We start from the raw sequence: 14,106 nt of genomic DNA on the forward strand, positions 1-14,106 counted from the left end.
TAGTCCCAAGCAAGGTATTGCCTCTGTTTACAGTAAGTTTCCCCAGAGCCTGTCTCAGGAACTGGCCCCTTGTTAATTCAGAGTCAGCTTTGAAGTGTCTTATCAAAGTGGAGCCAGGTCTGTGACACTTATTACCAAATGGTCTTTTGTTGTCCGCTGGAAGCAGGAGGGAGTCACTTCCCTTTTCCAAGCACAGATAGACTGGCTTTTCCAGAAGGGAGTGCACTCTGTCCAGCAATAGCCTATAACTCGAGGCAGCAGAAAGAAAATGTCCTCAGGTAATTAGGAGAGGAAGCAGGGCAGATGTGTTTGAAAATATAAATAAATCCAATGTGGCTGGAATTGAAGGAGTTAGGAACATAGTAGGTAAGACTGGTGAGACAACGAGGAGCCAATGAGCACAGGATTAGTTGTCACTGTGGAAAGGTAGCCCTGGTAGGTTTTGAGGAAAAAAAAAAAGATGTATTTTGTCCTATAGTTTAGAGGGTTCACTATGTATGATATATACAAGGTACCAGATATTATATTATAAGAGTTTTATTAAATGAGAATGGGGAGAGAAGGAAAGGGGGGTACCCCAGAGAGAGAGAGCAAGAGAGAGAGAGACAGAGAGAGGCAGAGAGACAGAGATACGAAAAGTAAGAAGAAGAAAGAGAGTAGAGTAAGAGGGAGTAGAGAGGGGGCCACGTGGATGGTTTGTCCTTTTATACAAAGCCCTGGGCAGGGCCACACCCCTGTGGCAGATAAGCAATGACATCACAAGTAGGCAGACTGAAACAGAATCCTAACATTCCTACCTTTTCCTATAATTAAAAAATGAGAAACATTGGATTGCTTTTATATAAGGTAAGTTAAAGTATATAAACGTAGGTTCATTGGAAGCAGCTTTTGGCTGCCATGTAAGGGGGAAAGAGAGAAAGAGAGGGAGAGAGAGAGAGACAGAGAGAGATAGAGAGAGAGAGAGAGAGAGAAAGAGAGAGAGAGAAAGAGAGAGAGAAAGAGAGAGAGAGAGCAATAGCAAAAAAAAAAAAAAAAAAAAAAAAAAAATGTCCAGATTGTATGATGAAGAGGAAGGAAAAGTTCTACCCTGAAAGTTCAAGGTAGAGGCAGGCTACACCAGCCATGTCCTGCAGCAGGTAGGGACCAAGGAGTTTTGGGGAAACCTGGAACACACCATTTCAACCTTTTGCAAATAGATAAAGGGGCAAAGTAATCATTTTAACTACCTTCTGCTGAGAGTAGGGTAGTGATAGGTGGTTTAAAAGGCTGAAATGTTGGCCAGGTTCTGGAAGTACAGGTTGTTGATTTGCAATCTAGGGTCTGAGAACATCTGTGGCTGGGAAGGGCAATGCAGCTACAGCTGGCATGATATGTGAGGTTGGACGGAAGCACTTTTGGTAGCTGCTTTGATGATGTCTCAGATGTAGGCAGTCTGGCAGGATACTGGGATATATATGTGGGCAGGAGACAAAGTTAGTAGGTTAGGGAGAAAATTCCCTTTAGGTGTACATTTGAAACTCTTGGGAGAACAAAGAGAAAAGATTTGAAAACAAGATAAGAGACAATGCCGACTATGTTTGAAAACTTTGGGAGTGCAAAGAAAAGGTTTAGACATGGGAACTTCCTTCTATTTTACCCTAGGAAAGGCTTGAACATGGGAGAGCAAAGAAAGGTCTGGATATAGCGAGCTTCCTTCCATTTTACCCGATTGCTGGCAATAATTGAAACAGTTTAGTTTTTGGATCTGTCCAAGTTTGGTTACAGATGCATGTAAGCTTAGAAGCCCTTAATGTGGACATAGGGATTTGAAATTCTCAGACGGTATCCCAGAGGAGCCTGGAGAATGGTAAATAGACTGTTTTACATGGGCACTGGCGGCAGCGGCAGAAGTGGAAGGAGAAACAGTGGTAGCAGAAGCAGTGGTTTCACCTAGGGAAAAAAAAGTCCTAGTTGTAGGTTAGTGAGAAGAAACAGCCAGTCATTCAAGCTGGGGTTGTCAGCTGGTGTTGGGTGCAAAAAGGTGGCAATTAGGTAGTTAGGAAGAGGGGAGTCTCAAAACCAGTAAAAGGGAGGAAGAATCCCACCGTCAGAGATAGGCGATAGGTGAGAAACTTAGGCTATGGTTTGACAGTACTTATCTGGATTCCAGTTGACCTTACAAGAATCCTTTCATGTTCACAAAGGGAGATAAATTTAGCATCATCACTGTTTGAAATCTGCACTGAAACACACATTGTTAGACATGTGCACAGTGTAGGAAAAGGCAGTAGACATATAGTGTAGCAGAGGCTGGGGAAAAGGGCTTTTTGTTAAAAGCACAAATACTCTGAAGGGAGCTTAGGGAAGGCAGAAGCCTCTTTGGCCTCTGTGGAACAGTTACATGGAGAGGACAGAAATCTCCTGTAGAGTAGAAGGCAAAAGGCCACTTTATCATCAGTACACAGCATGAAAGAGGGGCTTTCTTCCCTCTGTTTAGAAGAATAGAGGCACACAACTTTAGTACAATGAGAAACATTTTAAGAAAAAGACAAACAGAAGGAAATTTAAAATCTTGGAACTATGATAGGATCGTACAGTGGAATGTTTTCTGTAGTTAGATTGATAAGCTGGAGCTCCACTCATCAGTTTGAACACTCTGAACAGTTAATATGACAACAGCATAGCAACAGGATGAATAAAACATCCTTTTAGCCACGTTGAGCTTCATACCTTGCATTTACCAACTTAAAACACTTTCCTAGATCTTCTAGCATTTATAAAACACCTTCCTAGGCCTTCTAACATTTATAACTTGTATGTATCAACCTTAAAACACCTTCTTATACCTTTTAACATTTGTAGAACCTTTTTGGGAGCTTTAAGATATAGGGGAAATTGTTGTACGTAGTTACTGTCCTTTAGTTAAAAGAATGGTAACAAGGTAGACTGTACCTAGATCTGACAGTTAAAAGTTTGGTCTCCTGCATAGGAAGAGGGCCGGGAAGGCACATGATGTCTCCCATGATAGAAACTGGCCATGTGACTTATGTAGCCCAAGTATGAGTTTGCAACAGACCTGTAGCGTTACCCTGGGTTTGGCGAGGAGGCTGCTGAATCTAAGAGGCATCTGTACTCCACCACGTCAAGGAGCTTGAAGGCTAGAAATGTCTAAAGCTCTTGTGCTGGTTGAACCTCCAGTAACTAGGCACACAGAACAAGCCTGCATGTGAACAGTGACATCCATAAGCCAAATTTGCCAACAGGCTAGGCTGTGGGACCAGTGTCCCATTCTGGCTGTAGCAGCTGTGCGACCAGTGTCTCCTTTTTGACTGGCTGCATCTGAAACAGTCCCTGGCAGAGCTGGCCCAGGCTGGATCCCCATGGGAGGGGGCTTTTTACTTTTTTTCCTCAGGGGCAGTGGCTAAGGCCTGGAGAATAGTTTGTTGTAACTGAGCCTGTTGAGAAGGCCTCTCAGGTTTTAAGGATTTTACCCCTACATGGGGGCTCAGGAAATATCCTCAGCCTTTTAATTAAGATGGCAATGAGGCCACAGTTTTATCTATCTTAAGAATATTTTAAATAGACAACTTTGTTTATAGTTTATCTTAATACTTAAAGAATAGGAGTTTAGGTTTTTATCTCTGTTAAGTCAGAACGTTAAAAACACAAGTACAGTCCAAAACCACAGTCCATAAAAGAGAACAGAACAGTTTTTGTATGATCAATAACATCATATTTAGAATTCTAGGTTAAACATCTTTAAGGCAGTGATTTGAATTTTAACATTGTAAACAAATGAATGTTAATACAGTAGAACTTTATAAAAAACGGTAGCAGATGCCTTAGCCAGCAATGGTTGAATCAAGGTTAGCTGATGATAGGAGGAACAGCACTTATTTACTCGTCTAGGAATTAACAAAAACATAACTTACTAATGAAAAAACATTTTGGATCAGGATAAAACATAGACAATAAATAATTGTATACCCAATAAACCATCATAAGTTTTTTGTTTGTTTGTTTTTTGAGAGTAGAAAAGAAATTAGAGACAATTTAATTTTTAAGAGTTGGAAAGTATAGTTTTAGAGAAAGCAAAGCTGCCTGTCCAAGTTCAGAGGCCTGGAACCAGTCACTGCGTGCAGGTGATTGACTCCACCCCTGGTCTTCCTTTGGGCAGGCTGGGCTCAGGTAGTAGGGGCTGCGCATGCGCATATCCACGGACGGGATGGCATACTTGTGGTGGGAAAGGGGAGGGACCAAGGCAGGTGCGGGAAGCTAGTGATCACAGGGTAGACCCGGATGGGCAACATGGCCACTACCGCATAGCGGCAGATTTAAAACCAAGAGGCTGTAAAAACTCAGGGTGCCTGAGTGCAGAACAGACAGGGAAGCAGACCTGTGGCAGCCCCATTCTATCCCTGCTTTGTGTGGCCTGCACATCAGGAACAAACCAAGTAAAAGAGTGGTGTCGAGGGAGTGGAGACAGTGGCAGAGAGTGCATGCAGCTGGTGGAACACGGCCAGTGGGGCAGAGAGCCACGAGAGCCCAGTAGTTAACCCTCAGCAGGATGGGCCATTATTGGGCTCTCTCGGAATCAAAGTAGACCATCTCTGGCAGTATGCACATTCCAGGGGACTTGGGTACCCAGCCCAATCAGAGGAAATCTGTGTGTGTGTGTGTGTGTGTGTGTGTGTGTGTGTGTGTGTGTGTGTGTGTGTGTGTGTGTGTGTGTGTAATTTAGAGGTACTTGGGTACCCAGCCCAATCAGAGGAAATCTGTGTGTGTGTGTGTGTGTGTGTGTGTAATTTAGAGGTAGTTTACCAAAAGTATAACAGGCAGGCTGTGCCAAGGGCAGAGAGGTTAGTTGAGCCAGAGGTAGTCCATTGTCTACACCTGGGTTTATTTACTATGAACAGCGCTATAGGGGGCGGGGGTGGTGTTGCCATGTGGCACAGTGAATTACTTGTATTCTGTGCTGGGCCAGGGAGAGATCGGAGCAGCGGAAATTTACCTCAGCTTAGAATCGTGGAAAAGGTAGTAATTTTAAAAAGCTGTCTTGAAGGCTTGCTCACAACTGGCTTCAGGCAAGCACGGGAAGTGGGAGAGCAGGATGGTATTTTGAGAAAGGAATTTAGACAACAGAATGACCCCCTGGATTTATTATCTGAGTCACATGCACCTATTTTATATATAAAAATAAGGTAATAGATACAAGGTACCAGATATTTTGTTATATGAGGTTTATTAAATGAGAATGGGGGGGGGGACGAGAAGAAAAGGGAGGAGGGGTACCCCAGAGAGAGACAGAGATAGAGACAGGAAGAATAAGGAGAGAGAGAGAGAGAGAGAGAGAGAGAGAGAGAGAGAGAGAGAGAGAGAGAGAGAGAACAGAGAGAGAGAGTAGAGTAAGAGGAGAGAAAGAGAGGGAAAAGGGAAGAGGAAGAGAGAAAGGCGGACACTTGGACGGTTTGTCCCTTTATCTGGCCCTGGGTGGGGCCATGCCCCTGTAGCAGGTAAGCAATGACACCACAAGCAGGCAGGCTGAAGCAGAATCCTAACACTTGCCCTGAGGGGCAGGAAGAAATAAGTTATCACTGATGGAAAGCACAGTTGGGGGAGTAGATTGTGTGTCCTTTTATGGCAGTGTGTGTGTGTGTGTGTGTGTGTGTGTGTGTGTGTGTGTGTGTGTGTGTGTGCAGGCACGGACAATTTCTAAAGATATTTAGCTTGATATTAAGTTGTCAAGATTCTTTTTATTACATTTAATGGTGGTGACTGAGAAAGAGGGAAAAGATGAAGGTGAAGACAAGACAGTAGAGTTAGACGGAAGCTCTAACCTGTCCCTCTTCTCCTTCGTTCTGAGGTTGCCACATGGAGTACTGTCCCTTCCTCATGAACAGGAGCCCTGGTATCTAATGAGTCCAAACACCTCCACTTTCTCCCCATTCCATGGCCACAGTAGCTGTTATGCACAGTTTTATCTTGGTGCTTTTGCATTTTCTCTCCCGATGCTGATATAACCAGTTCCTTTCTTTAAATTCTATCTCTAAAATGTCTAGTAACTTTTATGTGCTCTGCCTGATGCATTGCAAACTTGAAGTTCAAAACCATCACAATATAATATGTCTGTATATTAAATTTTATTTTTAAAAGTAACAGCCTTCATTTCTCTCCCATTGAAGCTCATCAACAGAAATCCTGTGCTCTGGCAAGGGATCACATCCGAAGATACCATCTGGTTAGAATACAGACAGGCTCTTAATACACACCTTTGATCCTTCTGGCTGGAATACAGACACATCTTTAGTACACTGAAATGTAAGGTCCAATTGAGGGGCAGCCAAAGTTATGAATCAGAGAAAGATTTGACAGGATGAATCGGAGATAGGATACGTCCAACTCTCACAAGAATAGACAGGAAAGAGAGGCTACTTAAGAGCAGCACAGGACAGAGTCCGTCAGTTGGGATACAGTGCAGTGATTGTGGTGCAGTGGAGTTGAGTTTTCTCGTGAGTTCATGCAGCTCAGTGCAGGTCACACAAAGGAACCAGAAGATGAGAACAAATTGCCAGGATTAGTTTGAGGCCAAGCAGAGCAATTCAATGAGAAGCTGACAGAAGCCAGATTGAATCAATCACCTTTGAGGAGAGGAGTTTGAGGCAGAACAGCTGAGTTGAACCAGCTGGCCAGAATTCAGAAAGAACTAGAAAGGGTAGGCCTTTGCAGCAGTAAGCTTCTGAGATGACAGTTGCATCAGATGAATAAAAGTTGGCATATGCCTTTAATCCCAGCACCCAGGAAGCAGAGACAGGTGGCTCACTATGAGTTGAGGCCAGCCTGGTCTGCAAAGCGAGTCCAGGACAGCCAAGGCTACACAGAGAAACCCTGTCTTAAACAAAACAGAACAGAACAAAACAAAACAAAACAAAAGTTGCATTTACACCTGGCACCCAAAGTGATTGGAGGAGAAAGCTCATCAATTCATCAGTGTTTCAGAAAGCAGAGGACATCTAACAGAAACATCGCTGAGAACAGGAGACATCTGACAGACAGCTGCAAAGAAAAAATTCACCTGGAATGGTCTCCAGAGAAAGCATCAGTTCTTTCAGTTCACCAGAGCTGCAGGAACCTCTGAGACAATGAATCATAGTAAGCCACCCACAAAGACAATTTTAGTTATATGGACAGATTCTTCCTGCACTAAAAATAATTTTTTAAAAAATGGGAACCTGCACTTCAGAACCCTTGAGAGCAAGGGAAGGACTTGAGGGGATAGAAACATTACTTGAAAAAGGCATCATAGTACTTAATTGCAACTATGACCACTGGAGTAAACCCCTCCCTACTTTCAATTGCAATCTTTATATATTTCCTCTCAAAAACGGCTGAAAAAAATAACTGTACAATAAGAAAACAGCCATAATAGTACAAAGACACCAGAGACAAATGAAAGAAGAAGTAAAAGAACAGGAAGTGTTTAATTGTGAACCTACGGTACCTAATGAAATTGAGGATCAAGATAGACAGCCCATTGAGCCTATAGTGCCACCTATTGGTGAAACTGAGGAAAGGTGACCACCCCAACTAGCTTTCCCAATTACTTGGGATCAAATGCCAGAAAATAGCGAAAAATTCACAAGATGAACAATTAGCCTGGGATCCTGTTAAAATATAAGATCTTAAACATTTTAAAGAATCAACAATAACTTATGTGGGATAGATATTCAATACCCGGGCTAGCTACCCAAAACAGGATTATCACACAAGACTGGAAAGATTTAGCAGAAGTTGTACTGGAAGCTGGTTCTCAATTACAATGCCTGACATAGTGATGAGAAAAAGCTGCAATTATGGAAAATCATAATGAATCTAAAGGTGTTCATATTGTGAAAGACCAATTGTCATGAGAAGGTCAATTTGCTAATGTAAGACAGCAGATGCAATTTGATGACTCTGTTATTACTTCAGTAGCCTCAAGAGCCTGGAATAAGGTGGAGGAACAAAGAAAAAGGTCCATGTCATTCGCAGAGATTATGCAAAGCCCCAAAGAGAATTTTACTGATTTGTTACATAGATTAATGCCCACTGTGGACAGGGCAATATCAGATCCAGATGTGAAACAGATACTAATTGAATCTTCAGCTTTCAAAAATGCAAAGTGTAAAAAATTCTTAGACCTTTAAAAGCTCAGTTAGCACTCATGGATGAATGGATTAGAACTACCACAGGTATTAATCCCAATGACTGTGTAATTGGACAAACAGTGGCCAATAATCCTAGATATCAAAATGTCCATTATTTTAACTGTGGGAGATGAGGTCATTTGAAATCCCTCAGCCTTCTGGGATTTGTAGAAAATGTGGTAAGGTTAAGCACTGGACAAAGAATGCAGATCAGCAAGAGATATTTGAGATAATCCCTTACCAAAGGGAAACTCCCTATGGGATACAGTAAATACAGGAAACTCCCTAAAATGCTTAGCTCATGCCCTAGCAACAGACAACATGAGCCAGGTACTTCCTGTCAGCAACCCACAGAGCAACTAGAGAAAACTCAAGTAGGTATTGGAGATCTAAAGCATGCTACAGAAGGAAGCTCTGCCTTAGACTTATACATAAGTAAAAATATCACCCAGTCATAAAAAAAATTCAATGCTGTAAAGTACCCACCGGAGTTCATGGACCTCTATCCACAAAGACAGTAGAAATTGTTTTAGGCAGAATTAGCCTAACATCTCAAGAATTCACTGTGCATCCAGGAGTTATAGATGAGGAGTTCTAGGGAGAGATTGAGATTGTGGCTTATGTAAAGAAAAATATGCAGTTTAAAGCAGGCCACAGGACTGTTCAGCTTCTACCGCTTCTGTATTTCAAAAGCAAAGCAGCTCCTAATGAAAGAATAGGAGAATTTGGGAGTACTGGAAGCCTGTTTTTTTGGCAAATGGTTACCAATGACTAGAGACCAAAATTCAGATGAAAATTAATGGTATTGAAATTGAAGCTTTGATGGACACAGGACCTGATGTAAACATAATTTTATGAGAATATTGGAATCCACATTGGCCCATTCAGAAGGTATCTGCACAGTGTGTAGGGATTGGAACATTATCCCAAGTAAAACAAAATGTAAGACAGATTAAATGTGTGGAGCCTGAAGGTCAAATAGGAAGACTAAAGCCTTATGTGAGAGATAATAGCCATAAACCTATGAGGGAAGAGATCTATTACCACAATGGGGAACTCAGATTAATATTCCCACAAGTCTCAGACAATGGATACCTATTTTAGCCCACACTGCATGTTGACATTTTATGTAATATGGCTTGATTGTTTCTGTGTTTAATTAGGTAACACTAGTGCCTAATGGTATAGTTCTAAAGGAAAAAAAAACTGCTAGCTCTTAATATGTGTGGATTCATAAAGATCTAATTGTACTTTAATAAATAAAGGGGGAAAAGTCCCAGAAATAAACTAAGTAATGTTTTATTGACTTTATATTTTTTGAGTGCCAATGAGGCAGGAACAGCTGCTGAAAGACACTATATTATAGGAAAACAAACAAACAAACAGACAAACTAACTAACTAACTAACTAACTAACTAACTACAGAATTAGATCAACCTGTATACTTTAAAGATGGTTTAATATATGAATGGAAGGTTTTTGTCTGTATTTCCACAGGTGACAAAAGGCTATGGGCTCCATCAAAACTGATAAAGATCTGATCCAAATAAGGGAAGCTTTCACATGAGCAGCATGACCAAAAAGAGGAGGAGGTACAGAAAGACAGACAGACATGCAGGTGATGCAGAAAGCAGATGCCCCTCCCTTCATGAGGACAGCTCAACAAATCAGCTAAGGAAGGACCGATCAACATTCATAAGACTAGTGGATTAGAAAACTTTGATGCCGAAATGGACATTTGTGGAAAGACAAAGAATCCGCACTGCAATTATAAAGGATCATCACATCCACGATCTTCATAAGGACATTTGGACTCCTTAGATTGTGAGGTTGATTAATTGTTTCTGTTGTACCACTTAAATTGTGTAAAAATTTAAGCTTAAACAGAAAAGGGGGAAGAGATAGAAACATGGCTGCTCTGGCAAGGGATCACATAAAAAGAAATGATCTGGTTGGAATACAGACACATCATTAATCCCTCTGGCTGGACTACAGACAGGTCTTTAGTACACACCTTTGATCCCAAACAATGATGTCTAATTGAGTGGCAGACAAAGTGATCAATCAGAGAAAAATGTGACAGAATAAGTCAGAGATAAGATATGCTCAACTTTCAAGAGGAAAGGGAAGCTCTTCAAGCAGTGAGGGAGAGAGAGTTGAATTCAGTTTGGCTCCTTGTGGTGCTGAGCTCAGTTCAGAGCAGAGCAGTTGAGTTCTGAACAATTCAGTTTGTGGAGTTCAGAGGCAGTCCTTCCAAACAGAGCAATTCAGTGAGAAACTGAGAGAAGCCAAATTCAATCAATCAACTTGGAGAGGAATGTGAGGTAAAACAGCTGATTTTAACCATCCAGTCAGAGTTCGGAAAGAGCTAGAACTAGAAAGGGTGAGTTCATTCAGCAGTAAGTCTCAAAGACTGAAACATTCTAGGTCTAGGTTAGCAGTTGGAGGCTGGAAGCTGAAGCCTTCAAAGTCCAGGCTTGCAGAAGGTTAGATTGTGTAGAGGCTACAAGCTTCCAGGCCTAGGGATAGTTAGATAGAAATGCTCTGGGCTCAGCCCAAGCCATGTATTTATAAAGCTTGGGCATGGCTCTCTTACCTCATCACGTCATCTGAAAAATAGAAGAGACATTTACATTTACAGCTTCTAATTTTACCATAGAAACAGAAGGTGGGGTCCAAAGGACACTATAAAGAAAATCTTCAATGAACTGTATGCTTGCCAATGTCTGTTTATCTATGAACGGTTTTAGATAACATTTTTTCAGAAGATATGGATACAATCTCTCTTTTTTTACTCTTTGATACGAATGTAGACACTTTAAAAAATTAAAAAAAAATTTTTAAATTTGCTCAATTTACATCCCGATTGTAGCCCCCTCCCTCATTGCTTCCTGGTCCCACCTTCCTTCCTTCATACCGCCTCCCTGCTCCCCTAGTCCATAGAAAGGGGATGCTCTCCTCCCCTAACATCTGACCTCAGCCTATCAAGTCTCATCTGGACTGCCTGTATTCTTCCTCTGTGCCTGCCAGGGAGGAGTGATCAATGTGTGAGCACCAGAGCCCATGTCAGAAGTGGTCACTACTCACCATATTAGGGTACCCACAAAGAGACTGTGCTGCTTATCTATGAATGTTGACACTTTTAAAGGTTATTCCGTTTTAACTTTGTCAGCAAGGAAGAAAATCACATTTATTTGTGGATAATTAGAATTTCAATAAGGGCACACATGTTCAAGGAAAATTGAAATGAACGTATATTTATGTTAAATTCATAAAACAGTTGGTAGTTATGATATTTATTAGTCAAGAATTGAGATGGTGCTGACTAATTGAGGCTGTTTGATAAGAAAGGTTGGTGTCCGTATCCTAGCCCACAACTATGTTAGAATACTCAGTTTCTACCAGAGCCCACACGGGTACCAGAGCCCCAGGTAAGACCAGCCTGCAAATAGCCAAAGCTTCCTTAGAGCCCATTTAATTTCTCCAACAGCAAACCTTCCCCTTGTCTACGTATCCCAGTCCATAACTCTGGCAGGAGCTCCCTAGTCTACAAGAAGCCATGCAGGTATCCAGAACCCCCGAGGCAAGAAGGTAGAGAGTAGAGTGCTTTCTCCAAGGTTGCCAAATACAAATGGACTGGACATTGTGAATGTAATCCTTACCTGATTGTTTTCATAATTGTTCTTATTGTATACAGTTTATTAGTGAAAGAGAAAGAGCCTTTTATTGAACCAAAGGGGGTAATGTTGGAGGATATTTTTGTGCACTGTATTTTCATATGCTGATTTCTGGATCCAGAGACCTGGTTGCACTCCAGACTTTGGTACTGACATTATTATGAAGCATCTCTTGTCTTGATATGTTGTAAACATTGTTCTCCATCACCTTCTGATTGGTTAAATAAAGAGCCAAACAGCCAATAGCTGGGTAGAAGAGGTTAAGTTGGGATTTTTGATCTCAGTGAGTGGTTCTTAGGTGGGGACTAGAGAGAGAGAGTTGCCATGAGGACGTGAATTGAGAAGGAACAGCCAGGGTGAGACTAAGATGGCAGGCTACGTGGTAGGAAGGTAGCCCAGGCCAGTGTTAGAATAGTTGAGTATCTGCCCAGCTATAAAGCCTGAAACTTTTCATAAATATAATAGGTTTCTGTGTCATTATTAAGCAGTTTGAGGGGGCATAGAAAAAACATTACATTCACACCAGATATATAAAAATCAATCTGATCTACCATAAAAACAAACTGAAAAAAAAAACCCATATGATCATCTCATTAGATGCTGAAAAGGCCTTTGACAAAATCCAATACCTTCTCATGATCAAAGTGTTGGATAGATCAGAGATACAGGGAAAATACCTAAAAAATAATAAAGGAAACACAGCAAGCTGATAGCCAACATCAAATTAAATGGAACAAAAAACCCTCAAAACAATTCCACTAAAATCAGGGACAAAACAAGGCTGTCCACTCTCTCTGTATCTCTTCAATATAGTACTTGAAGTTCTAGATAGAGCATTAAGATAGCTAAAGGAGATCAAGAGAATATAAACTGGAATGGAAGAAGTCAAAGTATTGCTATTCTCAGATAATATGTCGGTATACATAAGTGATCCCAAAAATTCTACCAGGGAACTCCTATAGCTGATAAACATTTTCAGTGAAGTGGCTGGATACAAAATTAACAAGAAAACAAAAACAAACAAAACCCAAACCCAGAAGCCCTCCTTTATACAAACAATAAATGGGCTGAGATCGAAGTCAAAGAAACAACACCCTTCACAATAGCCACAAGTAATGTAAAATATCTTCGTGTAACTCTAACCAAACAAGTGAAAGACCTGTATGGCAAGAACATGATGTCTTTGAAGAGAAAAATTGGAGAAGATATGAAAAGATGGAAATATCTCTTATGCCCATAGAGCAAAAGAATTGACATAGTAAAAATGGCTACCTTACCAAAAGCTACAGATTCAATGAAATTCCCATCAAAATTACAACAGTTATTGAAAGGATAATAGTCAACTTTATATGAAAAAATAAAATATTCAGGTTATATAAATCCTCTACAATAAAAGAACTTGCAGAGGTATCACTATACCTGTCTTCAAGCTGCACTGCAAAGCTACAGTAATAAAAACTGCACAGTACTGGCATAAAAACAGACAGGGTGATCAATGGAATGGAATTGAAGACCCAGAAATAAACCCAAACATCTATGGGCACTTGATTTTTGACACAGAAACCAGAATTACATAATGGACAAAAGAAAACATCTTCAACAAATAGTGCTGGTCTAACTGGATGTTTGCATGGAGAAGAATTCAAATAGATCTAGATCTATCACACTGCACAAATTTAAATCCAAGGGGATTAAAGGCATCAACATAAAATCTAAATCTGACATATTAAACCTGACAGAAGAGAAAGTGGGAAATAGCCTTGAACGTGTCAGCACAGGAGACAGCTTCCTGAGCAGAACACCAATAACTCAGGAGTAGGAGCTGAAATTGATAATAAATGGGACCTCTTGAGACTGAAAGCTCAGTTAAAGCAAAGGACACCATCAAAAAGGCAAAATGACAGCCTACAGAATGGGAAAAGATCTTCATCAGTCCCACATAAGACAGAGGTTGGTATCCAAAATGTAAATAACTTAAAAAGCTAGATATCAACAAAGTAATCTACTTAAAAATGGGGTACAGATCTAAACAGGGAATTCTTAACAGAGGAATCTCAAATGGCCTAGAAGCACTTGAAATGTTCAACATACTTATTCAGCAGGGAAATGCAAATCAAAATGACTCTGAGATTCCTTCTTGGCACCTGTCAGAATGGCTGCGATCAAAAACACCAGTGACAGCACATTCTGGTGAGGATGTGGAGAAAGGGGAATACTCCTCCATTACTGGGGGTGGGGGTGTGTAAACTTGCATGGCCACATTGGAA

Source organism: Acomys russatus, chromosome 23 (genome assembly GCF_903995435.1).
Source record: "Acomys russatus chromosome 23, mAcoRus1.1, whole genome shotgun sequence".
Taxonomy (NCBI): domain Eukaryota; kingdom Metazoa; phylum Chordata; class Mammalia; order Rodentia; family Muridae; genus Acomys; species Acomys russatus.